This window comes from Nesoenas mayeri, assembly GCF_963082525.1.
Source record: "Nesoenas mayeri genome assembly, chromosome: 6".
In the NCBI taxonomy this organism is placed as follows: Eukaryota; Metazoa; Chordata; class Aves; order Columbiformes; family Columbidae; genus Nesoenas; species Nesoenas mayeri.
The window spans coordinates 5,944,545-5,970,716 of NC_137545.1; positions in this window are offsets into that span (position 1 = coordinate 5,944,545).

Here is a 26,172-nt window from a genome sequence, read left to right on the forward strand (position 1 = left end):
AGGAGTTTGCTTTAGTCAATGAGGACTGGGTTAGGGAGCAATTAAATAATCTGGACATCCATAAATCCATGAGTCCAGATGGGATGCATCTGCGGGTGTTGAGGGAGCTGGCTGAAGTCATTGCTGGACCGCTCTCCGTCATCTTTGCCAAGTCTTGGGAAATGGGAGAGGTGGCCGAGGATTAAAGGAAAGCAAATGTCACTCTAGTCTTCAAAACGGGCAGGACAGAGGACCCGGGTAATTATAGACCCGTCAGCCTCACCTCTGTCCCTGGGAAAGTAATGGAACCGCTTATCCTTGGTGCCATCTCAAGGCATATCAGAGATAAGTGGGTTGTTAGGGGCAGTCAGCATGGCTTTACCAAGGGTAAGTCATGCTTGACCAACCTCATAGACTTTTATGAGAATGTAACAAGGTGGATGGATGATGGCAGAGCAGTGGATGTGGTCTACCTTGACTTCAGTAAAGCCTTTGACACAGTCTCCCACAGCATCCTCACAGCTAAGTTGAGGAGGTGTGGTCTAGACAATAGAGTAGTGAGGTGGGTTGCAAACTGGCTTAAGGAGAGAAGCCAGAGAGTGGTAGTCAATGGTGTGGAGTCTAGTTGGAGGCCAGTATCTAGTGCAGAGCGTCCGGGGTCAGTACTGGGGCCAATATTATTCAATATACTCATTAACGATTTAGACGAGGGAATAGAGTGTACTATCAGCAAGTTTGCTGCTGACACCAAGCTGGGAGGAGTGGCTGACACGCCAGAAGGCTGTGCTGCCATCCCGTGGGACCTGAACAGGCTGGAGAGTTGGGCGGGGAATAACCTAATGAAATTTAAGAAGTGAAAGTGTAGAGTCCTGCATCTGGACAGGAACAACCCCAGGTTCCAGTATAGGTTGGGAAATTACATATTAGAGAGCAATGTAGGGGAAAGGGACCTGGGGGTCCTGGTGGACAACAGGATGACCATGAGCCAGCACTGTGCCCTTGGGGTCAGGAAGGCCAATGGCATCCTGGGGTGTATTACAAGGAGGGTGGTTAGTAGATCGAGAGAGGTCCTCCTTCCCTTCTACTCCACCCTGGTGAGACCACATCTGGAATATTGTATCCAGTTCTGGGCCCCTCAGTTCAAGAAGGACAGGGAACTGCTGGAGAGGGTCCAGTGTAGGGCAACAAAGATGATTAAGGGAGTGGAGCACCTCCCTTATGAAGAAAGGCTGAGGGAGATGGGTCTCTTAAGTTTGGAGAAGACGAGACTGAGGGGTTACCTTATTAATGTTTATACATGTATAAAGGGTGAGTGCCAGGAGGATGGAGCCAGGCTGTTCTCAATGGCAAACAATGATAGGACAAGGGGTAATGAGATCAAGCTGGAACACAGAAGGTTCCACTTAAATTTGAGAAAAATTTCTTCTCAGTAAGGGTGACAGAGCACTGGAACAGGCTGTGCAGGGAGGTTGTGGAGTCTCCTTCTCTGGAGGCATTCAAAACCCACCTGGACATGTTCTTGTGTGACCTCACCTAGGCATTGCTGCTCCAGAAGGAAGATTGGACTAGATGATCTTTTGAGGTCCCTTCCAATCCCAAACATACTGTGACACTGTGATACTGTGATACTGTGATACTGTATTTATACTGTACTTCCACTATCTCCTGGCAGTAAAATAAAATAAGCTGCAGATATACGTTGGCTGACTCATGGTGGTTTGTTGCAGGGATCATGCACATCATGGGCATATTCCACCATTTCTGCTCTGGTTTCCAGTGTATTACACCAAAACACCCACCTGACGATATCATCTCAACAGTAAAGGCAGCAATTGACAGAATTCAGCTTCTTTGAGGTACTGAGAAATTGCTGAGCTGACACCAAGTCCTGCAGTGTCCCTGTCAGCTGCAGAGTCATCGCATCCTCGCCACGGTAGCGGGCATTGTGACAAAGGTTCTATGTCATCTGGCTGTGGCAGTCGAGAGCCCCCTAGGGGAGGGGCAGCCTGTCAGCCCCTGGGCTGTCCCTGCCTGCTGTCCCTGCTGTCACCAGCCAGGCCTCTGAAAACTGGCCAAACCGTCCCCAGACTTGGGACCAAAGTGGCCCAAAGTCTCCAACAGACAGTTTGGGAAGAAAGATATGGCAGAGAGGGAGAAAGCGAAGGGAGCAGGAGAAAGGGAAGGTAGAAAATAATGTCGTGTTGGGCTGCAGAACTGAAATGGAGGATTTGAAAGAAAAGAGGCAGGAAGCAGGAGAGTGAGAGAAAAGGAAAGAAGAGAGGAAAGAAGAGACATGCAGCCAGATGAGGGCTTAGTAAGAGAGGATGGGACAGAGAACAGGATGAGAGGGAAATAAGACAAGGCAAGGCAAGGCAAGGACAGTCAAGGCAAGGCTAGGCTGTAGGACTTTTTTTTTGCTTTGTGGTTTCTAACACATTCGTCTTCAGACGAGGAGGAAAGCCATAAGACCTTATGGATTAGGCCCAAACAAAAAACCCAGCTACTTGAGACACTTAGAATAAGCCTAAAATGTGAAGAGCTCTCCAAAAGGATGTTTTTTATACTGTACTTCCACAATCTGCTGGCAGTACAAAAAAATGAGCTGCAGATATCCTTAGGCTGAGTCCTGGTGGTTTAGTGCAGCGATCATGCATATCATGGGAATATTTCAGCATTTCTGCTCTGTTTTTCAGTGTATTCCACCAAAACACCCACCTGATGACATAATTTTAACAGCAAAGGCAGCAATTGGCAGAATTCAGTTTCTCTGGGGAACTGAGAAACTGCTGAGCTGACACCAAGTCCTGCAGTGTCCGTGTCAGCTGCAGAGTCATCACATCCTCGCCACGGTAGCGGGCATTGTGACAAAGGTTCTATGTCAGCTGGGTGTGGCAGCCCAGCACCCCCTAGGGGAGGGGAATCCTGTCAGCCCCGGGCCTGTCACTGCCTGCTGTCCCTGCTGTCAGTAGCCAGGCCTCTGAAATCTGTCCAAAACATCAGATGTGAACAGATGTGAATCTGAATCTGTGAGTCTGGGACTGTGATTCTGTGACTGTGTCTCTGTTACTCTGTGACCGTGTGACTGACTGTGAGTCTGTCACAGTGACTCCATGATTTTGTGACTCTGTGACTCTTTAACTGTGTCTCTGAGACAGCTTTGACACTGTGACAATGATTTTCTATCTGTGATTGTGACTCTGTGACTCTGTGACACACAGATGTGTGTATGTGTGTGGCCAGGGGTTTGCTTAAGCATCAGTGTGTGAAAAGGTAGGTGCTTTTCTCTAGCTGTGTTTGTGTGCACGAGGCGGTGGGTGTACATACCTGGGAGCTTGTGGAAAGGGTTCTGCTTGGTTTTCAGTGAGGAATCGTTTGTGTCCACGTGGACAAACAGAAGGCGTAGCAACTAGGTTCCAGCACAGAAAATGCAAGTTTTCCGATGCTCTCTCTTCTTCTCCTTATACTGAGTCGTGTATAGAAACCGTTGAGCCTTTGATCGGCAAGTAAGCTACCACGAAGCACGCCGTACGCAGAAAATACCAACAGATCCCCGCTTCACACATTGTTTCTGATACGTGCTTGAACGCAAATAAGTTGGTGCTGCTGTGGCATAAAAGATGTCCGTCAGAATATGTGATTGTGCACACCGGGGCTTGTTTATACCTTCGTTCCTGGTGTGCGAGGCTTTCAGAACCGGGTCTGTGGAGTCGTCTGCGGAGATGCCGCTGTTGGAACACGCAGACTCCACTGTATACCAAAATATCGGCAGACGTGTTTTACCACTTAGCTTAGCATGCAGAGAGGTACGTCTGTTCTGAAGAGACAACGGAATCGCGTGTGCACACACAGAAGAAAAACCCAATCTTGTGCCTTTGTGTGAACATGAAACAGCCATCTATACACTCGCAGATACGGGGACGTGCATCAATGCCGTCACATAGCCACCAGCTTTTGAGCACAGGCTCTGCTGGTTTTCACATCTGTCAGGCACTTGAGCAGTCATGGCTGTGCTGTGTTACACACAGGAACAGCCACTGCACACCAAGTGTCAACAGACACACTCGCTGAGCTCAACACTAGCGCAGATGCACATGTGCGACGAAATCAACACACATGCTTGTGGAGGGAAAGACATGTCACAGGCTTGTGGAGAGACGGATATATTCAGCAGGCTCTAACGAACACAGACTTTCAGGCACATTGTCTCCACATAAACAGGGTCCAGTCTGCAGGTATCCTAGACATTGATAGTCGAGCCCAGCACATGTAACCGTGCAAAACTATTAAACCTTGTGAGTAAGAACCCTCCTCAGAAGCCCCACCGAAACAGACTGCATGCTGTCTAAAATACGCTAGATGGCAGCAAAGACCGTGAAATAACGAGCATCAGTTTAACCCGAGGTTTATGCGATGGTTTCTTACTATAGATGCGTTGTATGTTAAAAATTCCACCAAAGTGTAATGAATACGCAATAATTCTGTGAATACAAGCACCACAAGAGTGCCCAGTTTTTGGAGTACTTACGGAGCATGACAAACCCTGACAGAGCCCAACAGTACTCAATACGGCTTGACAAATCCTGACAGTGCCTGACAGTGAACAATGGAGACTAGCAGGGCCTGACAGAGGCTATCAAAGCACAACAGAGTCTGAAAGAGCTCAACAAAGGATTTCAGAGTCTGAAAAGGCCCAGCGAAGCTTGAAAGACTCCAACAGCCCCAAAGGAGCATGACAGAGCCCGACAATACCCAACAGTGCCCGACAAAATCCGACAGAGCCCTACAAATCCAAACATGGCCTGACAGAGCCTGATAGACCCTAAGAAAGCCCGACAGAGCCCAACAAAGCCTAAATAATGGCAAGAAAGCCCGACAAAGCCCAACAAAGCCTGACAGAGTATGACAGGGATCAAAAGTGCCTGAAGCCAAAAAGTGCCTGACAAAGCTCAACAGGGCCCGACAGAGCCAGACAGAGCCCAACAGACCTCAACAAAGCTTGACAGAGCCCAACAGAACCTCAGAAATCCTGTCAGAGCCTGATACAGTCTCACAGGGTCCAACAGAGACAAACAGGGCCTGATAGAGCCCAGCAGACCTCGAAATGGTTCGACAAATACTGAAAGTGCCTGATAGTGAGCAATAGAGCCTGGCAAGACCTGACAGAGGATGACAAAGTGCGACAAAGCAGGACAGAGCCCAATAAAGTGGGACCGAGTCCCACATTGCCAAACAAAGCCTGACAGAGAGTGACAGAGACCGACAAAACCTGACAGAGCCAGATGGAGCCTAACAAAGCCTGACAGAGCCCAACAAACCCGACAGGGATTGGCAAAGCCTGACAAGGCCCGACAGTGCCTGAAAAAGCCCATCAGTGCTCAACAGGGCCCAACAGAGACCGACAAATCCTGGGGCCTCAGAGGCCTCTTCAGTTCAGTTCCATACAATGTCCTTTAACTTCAAGAAAATCCCTCAAATCTCCCACAATGTGGGGGTCAAAAGGGAGTCCCCCCGAAAAGAGAGGGTCACAGTCCAAAAATGCCTGAAAATTCCTGGGGGAGGATAAAACGTATTAAACCCTGTAAAGATGAGTGTGAGGACTTCAAATAGAGAGAAATCTGTCATTTGTATTTATATATTGCAGAATAGTATTCATGTATATATAAAATGATTTTAAAATTAAACCCCTTTTCTACTATAGTATATAAAGGATTTTAGAATGTAAAAAATTTCTGTTGATGGTTTTTAAAATACAAACATCTTATCTATTTGTAAATTAAAAAATGAAGGACTTGAAAAAGAATATATAGACAGCAATTTAAAATAGAAAAAAGTGTGAGTAGGTAGAGCTATGTATAATTACTACGTGTTACATAGTCTAAATAGGTAATAAATATCATCGTACCCATATACATACCTTCTATTTATTAATAAGTGTAAATAGATATCTCAGTCTAAATAGATATAATTGTAAATATGTCAAAAGATGTAAATCTGAAAAGATATCTGAGTGTTAAAATTGAAATTTAAATGTATTTAAGTGTAAATAGATACTGGATCGGAACGCAGCATGGGGCAAACGGGGAGAGGCGATGATAGGCGGAGAGAATGGAAATTGATGTGCGTGACTGGCCAATCAGATTGCGGAGAGGGAAGAGAAGGGGCGGGCCGCTGGGGAAGGTGTGTCTCGAGGGCTTCCCAATGCGCATGCGTAAAGATGGCTGCCGCAAGGTGCGCGGGGCGCTGTCACCGGCTGCGTGCCCGCACGGTTGGAGCCCGGAGCGGTCCCGCTGCGTCGCCGTTTCTGCGAGGCCCCGGTGACTGCCCTGCCCAGCCTGCTCCGCTCCGTCTCAGAGAGCCACCCCAGAGAGTCGGGTCCAGCAGCCGTGTTTTTGTGGAAAATATGCCCGAATTGTACGGTCCTCAGTCCAGTGTGTCCTGAGGAGGGTTCATGGGGGTGGAGCAGCCAATGCGATGGCGCGGTGGGGTGGAAAGCAGCCAGTCAGAGCGCACCGGCTTCTTCCAGTGCCAGTAGCTCCATCCCGTGTCTCCATAGGGTCTCAAGGGGCACCGGGGGTGGGACGGGATGGGACAGGATGGGACGGGGGCTGCGGAGTGCTCGCTATGGCTGGCTCCCGGGGGTCTGGAGGCAGACGGCTCAGGGCAGCCCCCACGGAGGGCCCCGGAGCCGGCAGAGGAGCAGGAGGCGACAGCCGGCCGGGGGCAGATGCTGGGTGCATCCCCAGCTCGCCAGACCTCCCCTTGAGCCTCCTCCTGTGGCCCTGCTCGCCCCGTGCAGCCTCCCCCAGCTACGGCAGCCCCTGTGAACCCATCTCGTGTTCCTGGGCTGCTCCCGAGACCCATGGTGAAGGTGGCAAGCCGGCCCTCGGCACCTCTCCAGTGGCGCCTGCGGAAGGAGCAGGCTCAGGCAGGGGTGAGCTGTGGTGCTAATGGCCGCTGCTTCTTCTTTCCCTCTCCCATATCCTCCTTCCCTAAACTCTGTCCCCTATCCTGTCAAGGCAAAAGGTGAAAGCAAAGCAAGGCCATGTAAAAGGGCAATGCAAGACAAGGCAAGGCAAAAGGTCATGGCAAAGCAAGGCAAATGAAGAAAAAAAAGCCAAGGAAAGGCAAAGCAAAGCAGGGAAAAAAGACAAGGCAAGGGAAAAAGGCAAGACAAGGGGAAATGGCAAGGCAAGGCAACGCAAGGCAAGGCAAAAGGGCAAGGCAAAGCAAGGCAAAATGGTAAGGCAAAGAAAGGCAAGGAAAAAAAGGAAGGCAAAGCAAGGCAAAAGGGCAAGGCAAGGCAAGACCAAGAAAAAGAGCGAAGCAAGACAAGGCAAAGCAAAAGAGGCAAGGAAAGGGGGGAAGGCAAGGCAAAACGGCATGGCAAGGCAAGGCAAAACGGCATGGCAAGGCAAGGCAAGGCAAGGAAAAGGGCAACAGAAGGCAGGGCAAGAGAGCAAGGAAAGGCAAAAGGGCAAGGGAAGGCAAAGCAAAGCAAGGGAAAAGAGCAAGGTAGGCAAGGCAAAAGGGCAATGCAAGTCAAGGCAAGGCAAAAGGTCAAGGCAAAGCAATGCAAGGCAAAAGCGCAAGGCAAGTCAAAATCGCAAGGCAAGACAAGGGAAAAGGGCAAGGTGGAAGGCAAGGCAATAGGGAAAAGCAAGGCAAGACAAAAGGGCAATGCAAGGCAATGCAAGGCAAAATGTCAAGGCAAAGTAAGACCATGTAAAAGGGCAAGGCAAGGCAAAAGCAGAAGGCAAGGAATGACAAGGCAAATTTGCAAGGCAAGGCAAGGCAAAAGGGCAATGCAAGACAAGGCAAGGCAAAAGGTCATGGCGAAGCAAGGCAAAGGAAGAAAAAAAGCCAAGGCAAAGCAATGCAGGGTAAAAGGGCAAGGCAAGGGGAAATGGCAAGGCAACGCAAGACAAGGCAAAAGGGCAAGGCAACGGAAGGCAAAATGGTAAGGCAAAGAAAGGCAAGGAAAAAAAGGAAGGCAAAGCAAGGCAAAAGGGCAAAGCAAAGGAAGGCAAAAAGGGCAAGGCAAAGCAAGGCAAAATGGTAAGGCAAAGAAAGGCAAGGAAAAAAAGGAAGGCAAAGCAAGGCAAAAGGGCAAAGCAAAGAAAGGCAAGGCTAAAGGGCAAGGCAAAGCAATGCAAAATGGTAAAGCAAAGAAAGGCAAGGAAAAAAAGGAAGGCAAAGCAAGGCAAAAGGGCAAAGCAAAGGAAGGCAAAAAGGGCAAGGCAAAGCAAGGCAAAATGGTAAGGCAAAGAAAGGCAAGGAAAAAAAGGAAGGCAAAGCAAGGCAAAAGGGCAAAGCAAAGAAAGGCAAGGCTAAAGGGCAAGGCAAAGCAATGCAAAATGGTAAAGCAAAGAAAGGCAAGGAAAAAAAGGAAGGCAAAGCAAGGCAAAAGGGCAAAGCAAAGGAAGGCAAGGCAAAAGGGCAAGGCAAAGCAATGCAAAATGGTAAGGCAAAGAAAGGCAAGGAAAAAAAGGAAGGCAAAGCAAGGCAAAAGGGCAAAGCAAAGGAAGGCAAAAGGACAAGGCAAGGCAAGGCAAAAGGGCAAGGCAAGGGAAGACAAGGAAAAAGAGCAAAGCAAGGCAAGGCAAAGCAAAAAGGGCAAGACAAGACAGGGCAAGGAAAAAGTGGAAGGCAAGGCAAGGCAAAATGGCATGGCAAGGCAAGGCAAAAGGGGAAGTCAAAATGGCATGGCAAGGCAAGGCAAAAGGGCAAGGCAAAACGGCATGGCAAGGCAAGGCAAAAGAGCAAGGTAGGCAAGGCAAAAGGGCAAGAAAAGACACAAGGGCAAGGCAAAAGGGCAATGCAAAAGGTCAAGGCAAAATAAGGCAAGGCAAAAGCGGAAAGCAAGGCAAGACAAAGGAAAAGGGCAATGCAAGGCAAAAGAGGAAAGCAATGCAAGGCAAAAAGGAAAAGTAGGGCAAGGCAAAAGGTGAAGGCAAAGCAAGGCAATGCAAAAGGTCAAGGCAATGCAAAAGCAGAATGCAAGGAAAGACAAGGCAAAAGGGCAAGGCAAGGCAAAAGAGAAGGCAAGACAAGGCAGGCAAAAGGGGAAGGCAAGGTAAGGCAAAAGAGCAAGGCAAGGCAAGGCAAAAGGGTAAGGCAAGGCAAAAAACGCAAGGCAAGGCAGGGCAAGGCAAAAGGACAAGGCAATGCAGAAGGACAAGGCAAGACAAAAGGGCAAAGCAAGGCAAAGCAAGACAAGGGAAAAGAGCAAGGCAAGGCAAAAGGGCAAGGCAAGGCAAAGCAAAGGCAAGGGAAAAGAGCAAGGTAGGCAAGGGAAAAGAGCAAGGTAGGCAAGGCAAAAGGGCAAGGCAAGGAAAAAGGGCAAGGCAAAGTAAGGCAAAGCAATAGCGGAAGGCAAGGAAAGACAAGGCAAAAGGGCAAGGCTAGGCCAGGCAAAAGAGAAGGCAAGACAGGGCAAGGCAAAAGGTCAAGGCAAAGCAAGGCAAGGCAAAAGTGGAAGGCAAGACAAGACAATGGAAAAGGGCAAGGCAAGGCAAAGCAAAAGGGAAATGTAAGACAAGGCAAAAGGAAAAAGCAATGCAAGGCAAAAGATCAAGGCAAAGGAAGGCAAAGCAAAGCAGCAAGGCAAGGCAAAAGCAGAAGGAAAGGAACGATAAGGCAAAAGGGCAAGGCAAGGAAAGGCAAGGGAAGGCAAAAGGGCAAAGAAAGACAAGAAAAAAAGCCAAGTCAAGGTACGACGGGGGAAAAGGGCAAGGCAAGGGAAAAGGGCAAAGCAAGGGAAAAGGGCAAGGCAGAGCAAGGCAAAAGGGCAAGGCAAGGTAAAAAGGGCAAGGCAAGGTAAAAAGGACAAGGCAAGCCAAAAGGGCAAGGCAAGGCAAAAGGGCAAGGCAAGGCAAAAGGGCAAGGCAAGGCAAAAGGGCAAGGCAAGGCAAAAGGGCAAGGCAAAGCAAGGCAAGGCAAAAGTGGAAGGCAAGGAAGACAAGGGAAAAGGGCAAGGAAAGGCAAGGCAAAAGGGAAAAGCAAGGCAAGGCAAAAGGGAAAAGCAAGGCAAGACAAAAGAGCAAGGCAAGGCAAGGCAGGGGAAAAAGCCAAGACAAGGAAAAAGAGCAAGGCAGAGGAAAAGGGCAAGACAAGAAAAGTCAAGAAGGCAAGGCAAGGCAAAAGGACAAGGCAAGGCAAAAAAAATCAGGGCAAGGCAAGGCAGAGCAAGGCAAAAGTGAAAGGCAATGCAGAAGGGCAAGGCAAGGCAAGGTAAAAGGGCAAGGCAAGGCAAGACCAGGAAAAAGAGCAAAGCAAGGCAAGGCAAAGCAAAAGAGTAAGACAAGACAGGGCAAGGAAAAAGGGGAAGGCAAGGCAAAAGCTCAAGGCAAACGAAGGCAATGCAAAAGGGCCAGGCAAGGCAAAACAAAAGCAAAAGGAAAGATAAAGCAAAAGCGCAAGCCAAGGAAAGGAAAGGTAAGGCAAGGGGGCAAAGAAAGACAAGGGAAGAAAAAAGCCAAGCCAAGGCAAGGCGGGGGAAAAAAGCAAGGCAAGGGAAAAGGGCAAAGCAAAGGAAAAGGGCAAGACAAAGCAAGGGAAAAGGGCAAAGCAAAGGAAAATGGCAAGGCAAAGCAAGTCAAAAGCGCAAGGCAAGGCAAAAAGGACCAGGCAAAGCAAGGCAAGGCAAAAGGGCAAGGCAAGGCAAGGAAAAGGGCAAGGCAAGGCAGGGTAAATGAGCAAGGCAAGACAAGGCAAGGCAAATGGGCAAGGCAAGAGAAATCAGGGTCAAACCATCCCCAGACTTGGAGCGAAAGTGTCCCAAAGTCTCCAAGAGACAAGTCGGGAAGAAAGATATGGGACCGAGGGAGAAAGCGCAGGGAGCAGGAGAAAGGGAAGGGAGAATAAAAAGTAGTGTTGCGCTGCAGGACTGAAATGGAGGATTAGGAAAGAAAAGAGGCAGGAAGCAGGAGAGTGAGAGAAAAGGAAAGAAGAGAGGAAAGAAGAGACATGCAGCCAGACGAGGGGTTAGTGAGAGAGGGTGGGACAGAGAACAGGATGAGAAGGAAATAAGACAAGGCAAGGACAGGCAAGGACAGGCAAGGCAAGCCTAGGCTGCAGGACTTTTTTTTTTGCTTTGTAGTTTCTAGCACATTCGTCTTCAGCCGAGCAGGAAAGCCATAAGACCTTATGGATTAGGCCCAAACAAAAACCCCAGCTACTTGAGACACTTAGACGAAGCCTAAAATACAAAGATCTCTCCATAAGGATGGGTTTTATACCGTAATTCTACAATCTGCTGGCAGTACAAAAAAATAAACTGCAGATCTACTTAGGTTGAGTAATGGTTGGTTGGTGCAGGAACCATGCATATCAGGGGCATATTTCACCATTTCCGCTCTGGTTTTCAGTGTATTACACCAAAACACCCACCTGATGACATCATTTCAACAGCAAAGGCAGCAGTTTGCAGAATTCACCTCTTTGGGGAACTGAGAAATTGCTGAGCTGACACCAAGTCCTGCAGTGTCCCTGTCAGCTGCAGAGTCACCGCATCCTCACCATGGTAGGGGGCATTGTGACAAAGGTTTGTTATCGGCTGGGTGTGGCAGCCGAGCGCCCCCTAGGGGAGGAGGAGCCTGTCAGCCCCGGTCCTGTCACTGCCTGTTGTCCCTGCTGTCACCAGCCAGGCCTCTGAAAACTGGCCAAACCATCCCCAAACTTGGGGCCAAAGTGGCCCAAAGTCTCCAAGAGAAAGTCTGGGAAGAAAGGTACTGGACTGAGGGAGAAAGTGAGGGGAGCAGGACAAATGGAGGGAAGAGGAAAAACTAGAGCCGGGCTGCAGGACTGAAATGGTGGAATTGAAAGAGAAGAGGCAGGAAGCAGGAGAGTGAGAGAAAAGGAAAGAAGAGAGGGAAGAAGAGACATGCAGCCAGACGAGGGTATACTGAGGAAGGATGGGGCAGAGAACTGGATGAGAAGGAAATAAGGCAAGGCAAGGACAGGCAAGGACAGGGTAGGCTGCAGGATGTTTTTTTGCTTTATACTTTCTAGCACATTCGTTTTCAGATGAGGAGTTAAGCCATAAGATCTTATGGATTAGGCCCAAACAAAAACTCCAGTTACTTGAAACACTTAGACTAAGCTTAAAATACGAAGATCTCTCTGAAGGGTGTATTTTATACTGTACTTCCACAACTTGCTGGCAGTACAAAACAATAAGGTGCAGATCTACGTAGGCTGAGTCATGGTGGTTTGGTGCAGGGATCATGCATATCATCGGAATATTTCAACATTTCTGTTCTGGTTTTTTTGCTTTATACTTTCTAGCACATTCATCTTCAGATGAGGAGTTAAGCCATAAGATCTTATGGATTAGGCCCAAACAAAAACTCCAGCTACTTGAGACACTTAGACAAAGACTAAAATGCAAAGAACTCTCCATAAATATGTTTTTTTATGCTGTACTTCCACAATCTGTTGGCAGTAGAAAAAAATGAGCTGCAGCTCTCCTTAGGCTGAGCCATGGTGGGTTGGAGCAGGGTTCATGCATATGATGAGATTATATCAGCATTTCTGCTCTGGTTTCCAGTGTTTTACACCAAAACACGCACCTGATGACATAATTTCAACAGCAAAGGCAGCAATTTGCAGAATTCAGCTTCTTTGGGGAACTGAGAATTTGCTGAGCTGACACCAGTTCCTGCAGTGTCCCTGTCACCTGCAGAGTCACCATATCCTCGCCACCGTAGCGGGCGTTGTGACAAAGGTTCTATGTCAGCTGGGTGTGGCAGCTGAGCGCCCCCTAGGAGAGAGGGAGCCTGTCAGCCCCGGACCTGTCACTGCCTGCTGTCCACGCTGTCAGTAGCCAGGCCTCTGAAATCTGTCCAAAACATCAGATGTGAACAGATGTGAATCTGAATCTGTGAGTCTGGGACTGTGTCTCTGTGACTGTGTCGCTGTGACTCTGTGACCGTGTGACTGACTGTGAGTCTGTCACAGTGACTCCATGATTTTGTGACTCTGTGACTCTTTAACTGTGTCTCTCAGACAGCTGTGACTCTGTGACTGTGATTTTCTATCTGTGATTGTGACTCTGTGACTCTGTGACTCTGTGACTTTGAGTCTCTGTCTGCAACTCTGTGATTATGTGAATGTGATTCTGTGACTCTTTGACTCAGTGACTGTGACAACGAGTCTATTACTCTCATTAGGCGACTGTTTGTGAGCCTCTAACTGGGACTGTGACCCTGTAACTGTGTCTCTGTGACTCTGTGATTGTGACTCTGTGACAGTGACTCTGTGACTGTGTGACTCTGTGACTCTCTGATTGTGACGGTGACTCTGAGATTATGACTCTGAGTCTGTGAATCTTTGACTGCAAATCTGTGACCCTGTTACTCTGGCTCTGTGACTATGACCCTCTGACTGTGACTATGTGACTATGACTCTGTGACTTTGTCACTGTGACTGTGACTCTCTGACATCTTTCACTCTGTGACTGTGACTCTGTGACTATGTGACTCTGTCTCTGTGACTTTATCACTGTGACTATTACTCTATCACTCTGACTCTGTGACTCTGTGACCCTGTGACCGTGACCCTGCGACTGTGGCTCTGTGACTGTGACTCTGACTGGGACTCTTACTCTGTGACTCTGTGACTGTGAACCTGTGACTCAGTGACTGTGACACTTTGATTGTGCCTCTGTAACTGTGACTGTCTGAATCTGTGACTGTGACTCTATGACTGTGACTCTGTGACATCTGTGACTCTATGACTGTGCCTGTGACTCTGTGACTCTGTGAAAGTGACTATGTGACTCTGTCAGTGTTACTGTTAAACTGTGACTCTGTGACTCTGACTCCATGAATCTCTGTCTGTGTCTCTGTGATAGCGACTCTGTGATTGTGACTCTGTGACAGTGACTCTGTGATTCTGTGACTCTGACTGTTACTTTGTGACTGTGACTCTGCTACTCTGTGACTGTGACTCTCTGATAATGTGACCATGTGACTCTATGACTGTGATTGTGTGACAGTGAATCTGTGACTGTGACTCTGACTCTGTGACTCTGTTACTGTGAGGCTGTGACTGTGTCAGGGTGACTGTGACCTGACTCTGTGACTGCAGCTGTGATTGTGACTCTTTTACTCTGGGACTCTGTGACTGTGACACTGTGATGGCGACACTGTGACATCTTTGACTCTGTGACTGTGATTCTGTGAAAGGGACCCTGTGACTCTGTTCACTGTGGCTCTCTTACTGTGACATTGTGAGTCTGTCACTGTGACTGCGACTCTGTGACTGTGACTGTGACTCTTTAACTCTGTGACTCTGTGACTGTGACACTGTGACTCTGTGACTCTGACTTTGTGACTCTGTGACATCTGTGACATCTGTGACACCTGTGGTGGTGACTCTGGGACTCTGGGACTTTGACTCTGTGACTATGACTGTGACTCTGTGACTTTGCGACTGTGGCTGTGTGACTCGGTGAGTCTGTAACTCTGTGACTCTGTGAATGACTCTGTGATTGACTCTGTGACTCTGTGACTGTGAATCTGTGACTCTGTGACTTTTACTTTATGACTGTGACTCTATGAGTATGTGACTCTGTGACCTCTGTGACTTTGTCACTCTGAGTCTGTGACTGTGTGACTCTGTAACTCTGACTCATCTGTGACTTTGTGACTCAGTGACTCCGTGACTCTGACTCATCTGTGACTCTGTGAATCTGAGTCTGTGACTGTGTGACTCTGGGATTCTGTGACCGTGTGAATCTGGCTGTGACTCTCTGACTCTGTGACTCTGTCACTGTGGCTCTGTTTCTGTGACTCTGTGACAGTGACTCTGAGACTCTGTTACTCTGTGATTGTGAGTGTAACTCTGAGACTCTGGTGGAGGATGCAAAAAAAAAATAAAAAAATAAATAAAATAGGGGCATGGAGCTGGGAGCAGCACAAAGGCTCAGAATAGGAATGAGGATGGGAACACTGCCATACAGAATGAAAAAAGACAGCAACACTGAGCCTGAGGCCGGTGCAGGCGATGGCATCCTGGGGCAGCCAAAGACCACATCCTCAGGGGGCCTCTGGGAGCGGGAGAGAAGCAGCAGCAGCCATTAGCACCGTAGCTCAGCCCTGCCTGAGCCTGCTCCTTCCGCGGGGGACGTCGGAGGCTCCGCAGCCTGCCATTCCACCTTGTCCCATGCCGTCCCATCCTCGGTACCCCTGAGAACCCACAGACATGCGGGATACAGCTATTGGCACTGGAAAGAGCCAGTGCGCTCTGATTGACTGCTTTCCACCCCACTGCACTGTTCCATTGGTTGGTGCTCCTGAGGACGCACTGGAGTGAGAACTGCGTAATATTTTCCCCAAAAACACGGCCGCCGGGCTCGACTCTCCAGGGCGGCTCTCTGAGACGGAGTGGAGCAGGCCGGGCGGGGCTGGGGCGGACACTCACTGGGGCCTCGCAGAAACAGCGAGAAATGGCAGCGTGGCGGGACCACTCCGGCCTCCAACAGTGCGCACACGTGGCCGTTGAGAACGCCCTGTGCACTTTGCAGCGGCCATTTTTGTGCGTGCGCATTGGGAAGCCCTCGAGATGCCCCTTCCTACGCCCCTTCTCTTCTCTCTCCGCAATCTGATTGGCCAGCTGTGCACATCAATTTCCATTCTCCCCACCTATCATCGCCGCTCCCCATTTGCCCTGCGCTGCCCTCCACCCTGGTATCTATGTACAATTCACTACCTTTAAACCTAAATTTTAACACTTCAGTATCTTTTCAGATTTACATCTTTTGACATATTTACAATTATATTTATTTAGACTGAGATCTCTATTTACACTTATTAATAAATAGAAGGTATGTATATGGGTATGAGAATATATATAGAGATGATATTTAATATCCACTTAGGCTATGTAACACGTAGTACTTATACATAGCTCTACATACTCATACTTTTTTTCTATTTTAAATTGCTTTCTATATATATTTTTTTTAAGTCCTTCATTTTTTAGTTTACTTATAGACAAGAGGTTGTATTTTTAAAACCATTCAGGTTGTCAGGTGGGCATTTTGCTTTAAAACACTGAAAACCAGCAGAAATGGTGAAATATTCCCATGATATGCATGATCCCTGCACCAAACCACCATGACAGAGCCTGCAGCTTTTTTTTTTTCGTACTGCCAGCAGATTGTGGAAGTACAGTATAAAAACCATCCTTATGGAGAGATCTTTGCATTTTAGGCTTAGTCTAAGTGTTTCAAGTAGCTGGGATTTTTGTTTGGGCCTAATCTAGAAGGTCTGATGGCTTTCCTCCTCATGTAAAGACAAATATAGTAGAAACTATAAATCAAAAAAATGTCCTGCAGCCTTGCCTTGCCTTGCCTTCCCTGTCCTTGCCTTATTTCCGTCTTGTTCTCTGTCCCATGGTCTCTCACTAACCCCTCGTCTGGCTGCATGTCTCTTCTTTCTTCTTTCCTTTTCTCTCACTCTCCTGCTTCCTGACTCTTTTATTTCCATTCCTCCACTCCTGCAGACCGGCCTAAGTAGTTCTGCAGCATTTATTTTATTTTATTTTATTTTATTTTATTTTATTTTATTTCACTCTTAAAACTGCCAGCAGGTTCCAGGGAACAGCTGCCGATGGAGCTCTCAAAGATTTAGACATATCCATATTGTGAAAGTACAGTAAAAAAACATCCTCATGGAGGGATCTTTGCATTTTAGGCTTAGTCTAAGTGTCTCAGGTAGTTGGGTTTTTTTTTTTAGGCCTAATCTAAAAGGTCTGATAACTTTCTTCCTTGCCTACAGAAGAATGTGTTGTAAATATAAATAGAAAAGCCCTTCTCATGGAGGGATCTTGGTGTTTTAGGCTCAATCTATGTTTCCCAAGTAGTTGGTGGTTTTTTTGCTCTTCGGTAAAAGACATTTTGCTGGTTGTGCATTCTTAAAATTTCCCCTTCACATGTGGAGATGATAGAAGTCTGGTTTTATATATAAAATTTTGCTTTTGTATATATAAAGTGATTCTCATATTCATATACGCTCAGGAATCGACCAATTTTTTTTTTCTTTTCTATATTTATGTTGTATTCATAATACACAAATGACAACACCCCAGTGCCTAAGAACTCATCAGAAATTGTTGGAAGGATCATGGCTGGAGCAGTTAAAGCTCCTGGCAAAACACACATTTTGTAAATATTGCTAGGGCTTTGTATTCTTTGCGAGGCGTTTCAGGGTGGTTTAACCTTTTTGATGGATATCAGTATAGAGAGGCATTGTATCTTGCTTATTAAAGCAGCTGTTAAGTTTGTTGTGATGGGGTAGATTTGAATGGATCTGACCCAAAGTAGACTATAGAATTTTCAGCCCATGTTTTTATGCCTGCATTTTTAGGCCCATGTTTTTTGGCCTAAATTTTAGGCCTACATTTTTAGGCTTACATTTTATAAGCCTGCATTTTCAGGCCTACTCTTGCAGGCCTACATATTTAGGCTTACATTTTATAAGCCTGCGATTTCAGGCCTACTCCTGCAGGCCTACATTTTCAGGACGTGAGGTTCAAACTCTGACAGCAGTAACTCTTCAGATGATTTAACTGGGTTTGTTCTTGAGGTTGGTTGTTCTAAGACACAAGTTGTAGATCCCATTTGCTGGACACGGAGAGATTCTTTGGTTTATGTGTTTGCGTTTACAGTAAAGACATTGTAACATAAACTTGGAATTTGTTCCCAACTGGGAAGTGTCTCATTCTCAGTGTTTGACTATTTCTTCCGTTGGGGCAAGGTGGGGATATAGCAGGTATTCATAGGCCCCAAATCTGAGTATTTTGCATGCTAATGATAAAGATAAAATAAATATGAGAGAATGAAGTGACAGATCAATGACTGTGTGAAATCTCAACAAGTTTTCGAGTGTTATAAATATTTCCTAAAACATTACAATGCTTTCAAGATTACCTTAAAGCAGTTTCTGGCAATTAGGCCTTATTTTTTTTGTCTGTTGCAGGGCTTTGAAATAAAACAAACCCCATGTAACTGCTTTCAAATGACATTTCTACCGCTAGTTTTAGTCAATATAGCATACATTTTATGTCATATTTAGTATTTTGGTGCTTTTGTGGCTAAACATGGCAGACACCTGATCACAGTGCTTGGGCCTCCACAAAGAAACACTCTTCCAAAGAGATGTTTTCTGTGTCTTTGCCAGATGACTGAGTAGAGTGATTTGTCACAAAATAGGAATGTAATTTTGATTTGTTTTTTTTTTTTTTTTTTTATTTGCAAAGAATGCACCAAGAGTTAATGTATAAGAATAAACTTCCAAATTCCTTAGGCGATCACAACAGTTTTGATGTTCAAGCTTTAGAAACCGTTTTCACTGCTTGTTGTTGGTTCTCTCATCTCTCCATAGGGATGGTTTTTATACTGTACTTCCACAATCTGCTGGCAGTACAAAAGTATAATCTGCAGATGTACTTAGGAGGAGTCATGGTGGTTTGGTGCTGGGATCATGCATATCATGGGAATATTTCACCATTTCTGCTCTGGTTTTCAGTGTATTACACCAAAACACCCACCTGATGACATCATTTCAACAGCAAAGGCAGCAATTAGCAGAATTCAGCTTCTTTGAGGAACTGAGAAATTTCTGAGCTGACAGCAAGTCCTGCAGTGTCCCTGTCACCTGCAGAGTCACTGCATCCTCACCACGGTAGCGGACATTGTGACAAAGGTTCTATGTCAGCTGGGTGTTGCAGCTGAGCGCCCTCTAGGGGAGGGGAGCCTGTCAGCCCCAGGCCTTTCACTGCCTGCTGTCACAGTATCACAGTGTCACAGTATGTTTGGGATTGGAAGGGACCTCAAAAGATCATCTAGTCCAATCATCCAGCTGGAGCAGGAACACCTAGTTGAGGTCGTACAGGAACATGTCCAGGTGGGTTTTGACTGTCTCCAGCCAAGGAGACTCCACAAAACCCCTGGGCAGCCTGATCCAGTGCTCTGTCACCCTCAGTGAAAATAAGTTTTTTCTCAAATTTAAGTGGAACCTCTTGTGTTCCAGCTTGATCCCATTATCGCTTGTCCTATCATTGTTTGCCACTGAGAAGAGCCTGATTCCATCCTTGTGGCACTCACCCTTTGTATATTTATAAACATTAACAAGGTCACCCCTCAGTCTCGTCTTCTCCAAACTAAAGAGACCCATCTCCCTCAGCCTTTCTTCATAAGGGAGGTGCTCCACTCCCTTAATCATCTTTGTTGCCCTACGCTGGACCCTCTCCAGCAGTTCCCTGTCCTTCTTGAACTGAGGGGCCCAAAACTGGACACAATATTCTAGATGGGGTCCACCAGGGCAGAGTAGAGGGGAAGGAGGACCTCTCTCGATCTACTAACCACCCTCCTTGTAATACACCCCAGGATGCCATTGGCTTTCCTGGCCACAAGGGCACAGTGCTGGCTCATGGTCATCCTGTTGTCCACCAGGACCCCCAGGTCCCTTTCCCCTACACTGCTCTCTAATATGTAATTTCCCAACCTATACTGGAACCTGGGGTTGTTCCTGCCCAGATGCAGGACTCTACACTTTCCCTTGTTAAATTTCATCAGGTTATTCCCCGCCCAACTCTCCAGCCTGTCCAGGTCCTGCTGGATGGCAGCACAGCCTTCTGGCATGTCAGTCACTCCTCCCAGCTTAGTGTCATCAGCAAACTTGCTGATAGTACACTCTATTCCCTCGTCTAAATTGTTAATGAATATATTGAATAATACTGGCCCCAGTACTGACCCCTGAGGTACTCCACTAGATACTGGCCTCCAACTAGACTCCACACCATTGACTACCACTCTCTGGCTTCTCTCCTTAAGCCAGTTTGCAACCCACCTCACTACTCTATTGTCTAGACCACACCTCCTCAACTTAGCTGTGAGGATGCTGTGGGAGACTGTGTCAAAGGCTTTACTGAAGTCAAGGTAGACCACATCCACTGCTCTGCCATCATCCATCCACCTTGTTACATTCTCATAAAAGTCTATGAGGTTGGTCAAGCCTGACTTACCCTTGGTAAAGCCATGCTGACTGCCCCTAATAACCCACTTATCTCTGATATGCCTTGAGATGGCACCAAGGATAAGCGGTTCCATTACTTTCCCAGGGACAGAGGTGAGGTTGACCGGTCTATAATTACCCGGGTCCTCTGTCCTGCCCTTTTTGAAGACTAGAGTGACATTTGCTTTCCTCCAATCCTCGGGCACCTCTCCCATTTCCCGAGACTTGGCAAAGATGATGGAGAGCGGTCCAGCAATGACTTCAGCCAGCTCCCTCAACACCCGCAGATGCATCCCATCTGGACCCATGGATTTATGGATGTCCAGACTATTTAATTGCTCCCTAACCCAGTCCTCATTGACTAAAGCAAACTCCTCCATGGACCTGGCTTCATCCAGGGTCTCAGGGGTACAGGGCTCCCCAGGACAGCCTCTGGCAGAGTAGACAAAGTAGTAATTCTGCCTTCTCTGTATCTTCTGCCACCAGGGCACCCACCCCATTCCTCAGTGGGCCTACATTGTCTCTGGTATTAGTTTTATCTGCTATGTATTTGAAAAAGTTCTTTTTGCTGCCCTTGACCCCTCTCGCCACCTGTAATTCTAAGGAGGCCTTGGCTATCCTAGCTGCCTTCCTACATCCTCTAACAGCAGCCTTATATTCCTTCCAAGTGGCCAGCCCCTGCTTCCATGACCTGTAAGCTCTCCTCTTCTGTTGAGCATACCCAACAGTTCCCTATTCAACCACGCAGGCCTCATGGCTCTCTTCCTTGACTCCCTACGTGTGGGGATGCTCTGATCCTGTGTGTGGAAGAAGCAATCTCTGAATGCAATCCAGCTATCTTGGGCCCCTTTTCCTTCAAGCAGTCTTGCCCATGGGATTTCCCCCAGCAATTCTTGAAAAGGCTGAAGTTAGCCCTGCTAAAGTCCAGGGTTGCAATTCTACTTGCTATTCTGTTCCTGCCACACAAGATGCTGAACTCCACCATCTCGTGGTCACTGCAACCCAGGCAGCCCTCAACCTTTACTGCTTCAACCAGATCCTCCTTGTTAGTGAGGATGAGATCCAGCAGTGCACCTCTCCTAGTCGGCTCCTCCACCATCTGCATGAGGAAGTTCTCATCAATGCACTGGAGGAACCTCCTGGACTGTGGCTGGCTGGCTGAATGGTCCTTCCAGCAAACGTCAGGGAAGTTAAAATCACCCACAACAACCAGGGCCTGTGACTGTGAGGCCACTCTCAGCTGCCCATGGAAGGCCTCATCAACTTCCTCAGCCTGATCTGGTGGCCTGTAATAGACACCTACAACAGTATCACCCCTGCCAGCCTGCCCCTTAATTCTGACCCATACAATCTCAACTTGCTCCTCATCCACTCCTGGGCAGAATTTAGTACATTGTAGTTGCTCTCTCACATAGAGAGCAACTCCACCACCACGCCTGGCTGGTCTGTCTTTCCAGAAAAGGGTGTAGCCATCCATGACCACATTCCAGTCATGTGAACTGTCCCACCATGTTTATGTAATTGCCACCAGATCATAATCTCCCGACCGAACACAGGATTCTAACTCCTCCTGCTTATTCCCCATGCTGCGTGCATTGGTGTACAGGCATTTCAGGGAGCGAGCAGAGCACACCAGTTTCTCCCTAGGGGCATAGGAGGCCATCCGGTCCTCATCAGTTTTAGAATGCTGCCCGACTGGGACAAGCTGAGCTACAACTCCATCTCCCTATGAGCCTAGTTTAAAGCTTTCCAAATGCGCCCAGCTAATTCCTGCCCCAGCATCCTTTTGCCCCCGTGAGATAAACCTTTCCCGCGTAACACTGTCCGACTGGAGTCTTATAAAACCAACCATTATCAAAAATTACAAAGCCCTGCCTGTAGCACCGGTCTTGGAGACAACCATTTAGAGACTGAATTTTCCTATTCCATCCCACATCATCACTTGAAGATGGAAAGAGTGAAGAGAAGATCACTTGAGCCCCTGAGTCTTTCACCATCCTTCCCAAGACCTTGAAATCATTCTTCATTCCACTCAGACTACGGGAAGCAGCTTCCTCCCTGTCTGTCTGGAAGACCAGCAGCGGGTAGTAGTTCGTTGGTTGCACCAGTCTGGGGAGCTCTCTAGCTCTATACTTGATCTGGGCTCCAGGTAGACTACAAACTTCCCTAAGATGAGTGTCAACTCAGCATATTGGGCCCTCTGTTCCTTTCAGAAGGGAATTTCCTATTACAGTCACCCTTCTTTCTTTCTTATCAGAGGCAGTCTTAAGTTGTGAAGTCAACAGCTTCTTTCTATGTGGTCTTGTAGGCAGGCTTGGCACCACCTCTTCACCTACGTCTTCTTCAAGATCCAGGGCCTCAAACCTATTACGGAGGGGCACCTGGGGAGGCAAAGCAGGCAGGGAGGCAGGGCTGCCCGTGACGCCGAACCGGAATACGCTTCCAACCCTCGTCATCTTTTAGGTCCCCTACCTCTGCCCGACAGCAACAAGGGTGGGGCTGTCTCAGGACTTCCGCCTCTGTCCGAGAGGGCAGGAGGTCCAACCCCTTTTGGGGAGTACCTCCCTGGGGCCTTTCCGACTGGCACGTCAGGGTGTTACTCCACCAGTCGATCTCCCTTTCACACTCCCTGATAGTCCTCAGCGTCTCAACCTCCTCCTTAAGTTTCACAACCATGTCGAGCAGGTCTTGCACCTGCTCACACCTCACACAGGTAGAGTGCTGGCCTCCCTCCCCTGACAGCAGGAGCCTCTGGCACTCCCTGCAGCTGGAGACCTGAACAGCCACCGTTCAGGACAGAACCTCAGTCTGCATTGCCACAGTCTGTTACAGACAAGCTCTGGTTCTGGAGGCGACCACGGTCATCAGCAGTCTGGGATGCTGGCAATAAGTTAGAGGGGTTGACAAGCAACAAGTGTTCTCTGCACCCTGCTGATGAAGCTACCAGACCCGCTGCTGCAGCACAGTGCGGGTGGGACTCACCAGCTGCACAAGTTGGTTGCTCCTCTCAAAAAGCCTCCTCCTGTCACTGCCTGCTTTCCATCCTGTCACTAGCGAGGCTTCTGAAAACTGGCCAAAACATCCCCAGACTTGGAGCCAAGGTGGCCCAAAGTCTCAAACAGACAAGTTGGGAAGAAGGATATGGAACAGAGGGAGAAAGCGAAGGGAGCAGAACAAAGAGAGGGAAGAGAAAAAACTAGAGCTGGGCTGCAGGACTGAAATGGAGGATTTGAAAGAAAAGAGGCAGGAAGCAGGAGAGTGAGAGAAAAGGAAAGAAGAGAGGAAAGAAGAGATATCCAGCCAGTTGAGCGGTTAGAGAGAGAGGATGAGAGAGAGAACAGGATTAGAAGGAACTAAGGCAAGGACAGGCAAGGACAGGCAAGGCAAGGCTAGACTGCAGGGCATTTTTTGCTTTATATTTTCTAGCACAATCGTCTTCAGACGAGGAGGAAAACCATCAGACATTATGGATTAGGCCCAAACAAAAACCCCAGCTACTTGAGACACCTACACTAAGCCTAAAATGCAAAGATCTTTCCATTAGGATGGTTTTTTTTACTGTACTTCCACAATCTGCTGGCAGTACAAAAAAAAAAGCTGCAGATCTACTTAGGCTTAGTCATGTTGGTTTGGTGCAGGGATCATGCATATCATGGGAATATTTCACCATTTCTGCTCTGTTTTGCAGTGTATGACATCAAAACACCCACCTGATGACATCATTTCAACAGCAAAGGCAGCAATATGCAGAATTCAGCTTCTTTGGGGAACTGAGAAATTGCTGAGCTGACACCAAGTCCTGCAGCGTCTGTGTCACCTGCACAGTCACCACATCCTCGCCATGGTAGCAGGCATTGTGACAAAGGTTCTATGTCAGCTGGGTGAGGCAGCACAGCGCCCCCTAGGAGAGGGGGAGCCTGTCACCCCCAGGCTTGTCACTGCCTGCTGTCCCTCCTGTCACCAGTGAGGCCTCTGAAAACTGGTCTAACCATCCCCAGACTTAGGGCCAAAGTGGACCAAAGTCTCCAAGAGACAAGTCGGGAACAAAGATATGGGACCGAGGGAGAAAGCGAAGGGAGCAGGAGAAAGGGAAGGAAGAATAAAAAGTAGTGTTGGGCTGCAGGACTGAAATGGAGGATTTGAAAGAAAAGAGGTAGGAAGCAGGAGAGTGAGAGAAAAGGAAAGCAGAGAGGAAAGAAGAGACATGCAGCCAGACGAGGGGTTAGTGAGAGAGGAGAACAGGATGAGAAGGAAATAAGACAAGGCAAAGAGAGGCAAGGACAGGGAAGGCAAGGCTAGGCTGCAGAACTTTTTTTTTGCTTTATAGTTTCTAGCACATTCATTTTCAGATGAGGAGTAAAGCCATAAGACCTTATGGATTAGGCCCAAACAAAAACTCGAGCTACTTGAGACACGTAGTCTAAGCCTAAAATACGAAGATCTCTTCATAAGAATGGTTTTTATACTGTACTTCGACAATCTGCTGGCAGTACAAAAAAATAAGCTGCAGATCTCCTTGGGCTGAGTCATGGTGGTTTGGTGCTGGGATCATGCATATCATGGTAACATTTCACCATTTCTGCTTTGGTTTTCAGTGTATTACACCAACACATCCACCTGATGACATCATTTCAACAGCAAAGGCAGCAATTTGCAGAATTCAGCTTCTTTGGGGAATTGAGAAATTTCTGAGCTGACAGCAAGTCCTGCAGTGTCCCTGTATCCTGCAGAGTCACCACATCCTCGCCATGGTAGCGGGCATTGTGACAAAGGTTCTATGTCAGCTGGGTGTGGCAGCCAAGTAACCCCTAGGGGAGTGGGAGCCTGTCAGCCCCAAGCCTGTCCCTGCCTGCTGTCCCTGCTGTCACCAGCCAGGCCTCTGAAAACTGGCCAAACCATCCCCAGACTTGGGGCCAAAGTGGACCAAAGTCTCCAAGAGACAAGTCGGGAAGAAAGATATGGGACCGAGGGAGAAAGCGAAGGGAGCAAGAGAAAGGGAAGGAAGAATAAAAAGTAGTGTTGCGCTGCAGGACTGAAATGGAGGATTAGGAAAGAAAAGAGGCAGGAAGCAGGAGAGTGAGAGAAAAGGAAAGAAGAGAGGAAAGAAGAGACATGCAGCCAGACGAGGGCTTAGTGAGAGAGGATGTGACAGAGAACAGGATGAGAAGGAAATAAGACAAGGCAAGGAGAGGCACGGACAGGCAAGACAAGGCTAGGCTGCAGGACTTTTTATTGCTTTATAGTTTCTAGCACATTCATCTTCAGATGAGCAGGAAACCCTAAGTTCTTATGGATTAGGCCGAAACAAAAACTCCATCCACTTGAGATACTTAGACTAAGCCTAAAATAAAAAGATCTCTCCATAAGGATGGTTTTTATACTGTATTTCCACAATCTGCTGGCAGTACAAAAAAATAAGCTGCAGATCTCCTTAGGCTGAGTCCTGGTGGTTTGGTGTTGGGATCATTCATGTCATGGGCATATTTCACCATTTCTGCTCTGGTTTCATGGTGGGATCATGCATATCAGGGGCATATTTCACCTTTTCTGCTCTGGTTTTCAGTGTATTACGCCAATACACCCACTTTATGACATCATTTCAACAGCAAAGGCAGCAATTTGCAGAATGCAGCTTCTTTGGGGAACTGAGAAATTGCTGAGCTGACACCAAGTCCTGCAGCGTCCCTGTCACCTGCAGAGTCACCACATCCTCGTCACAGTAGTGGGCATTGTGACAAAGGTTCTATTTCAGCTGGGTGTGGCAGCCGAGCACCCTCTAGGGGAGGGGAAGCCTGTCAGCCCCGGACCTGTCACTGCCTGCTGTCTCATTTGTCACCAGTCAGGTCTCTGAAAACTGGAAAACTGTGACTTTGGACAAACGTGGCCAAAACTCTCAAACAGACAAGTCGGGAAGAAAGATATGGGACCGAGGGAGAAAGCGCAGGGAGCAGGAGAAAGGGAAGGAAGAATAAAAAATAGTGTTGGGCTGCAGGACTGAAATGGAGGATTTGAAAGAAAAGAGGCAGGAAGCAGGAGAGTGAGAGAAAAGGAAAGAAGAGAGGAAAGAAGAGACATGCAGCCAGACGAGGGGTTAGTGAGAGAGGGTGGGAGAGAGAACAGGATGAGAAGGAAATAAGGCAAGGCAAGGACAGGCAAGGCTAGGCTAGGCTGCAGG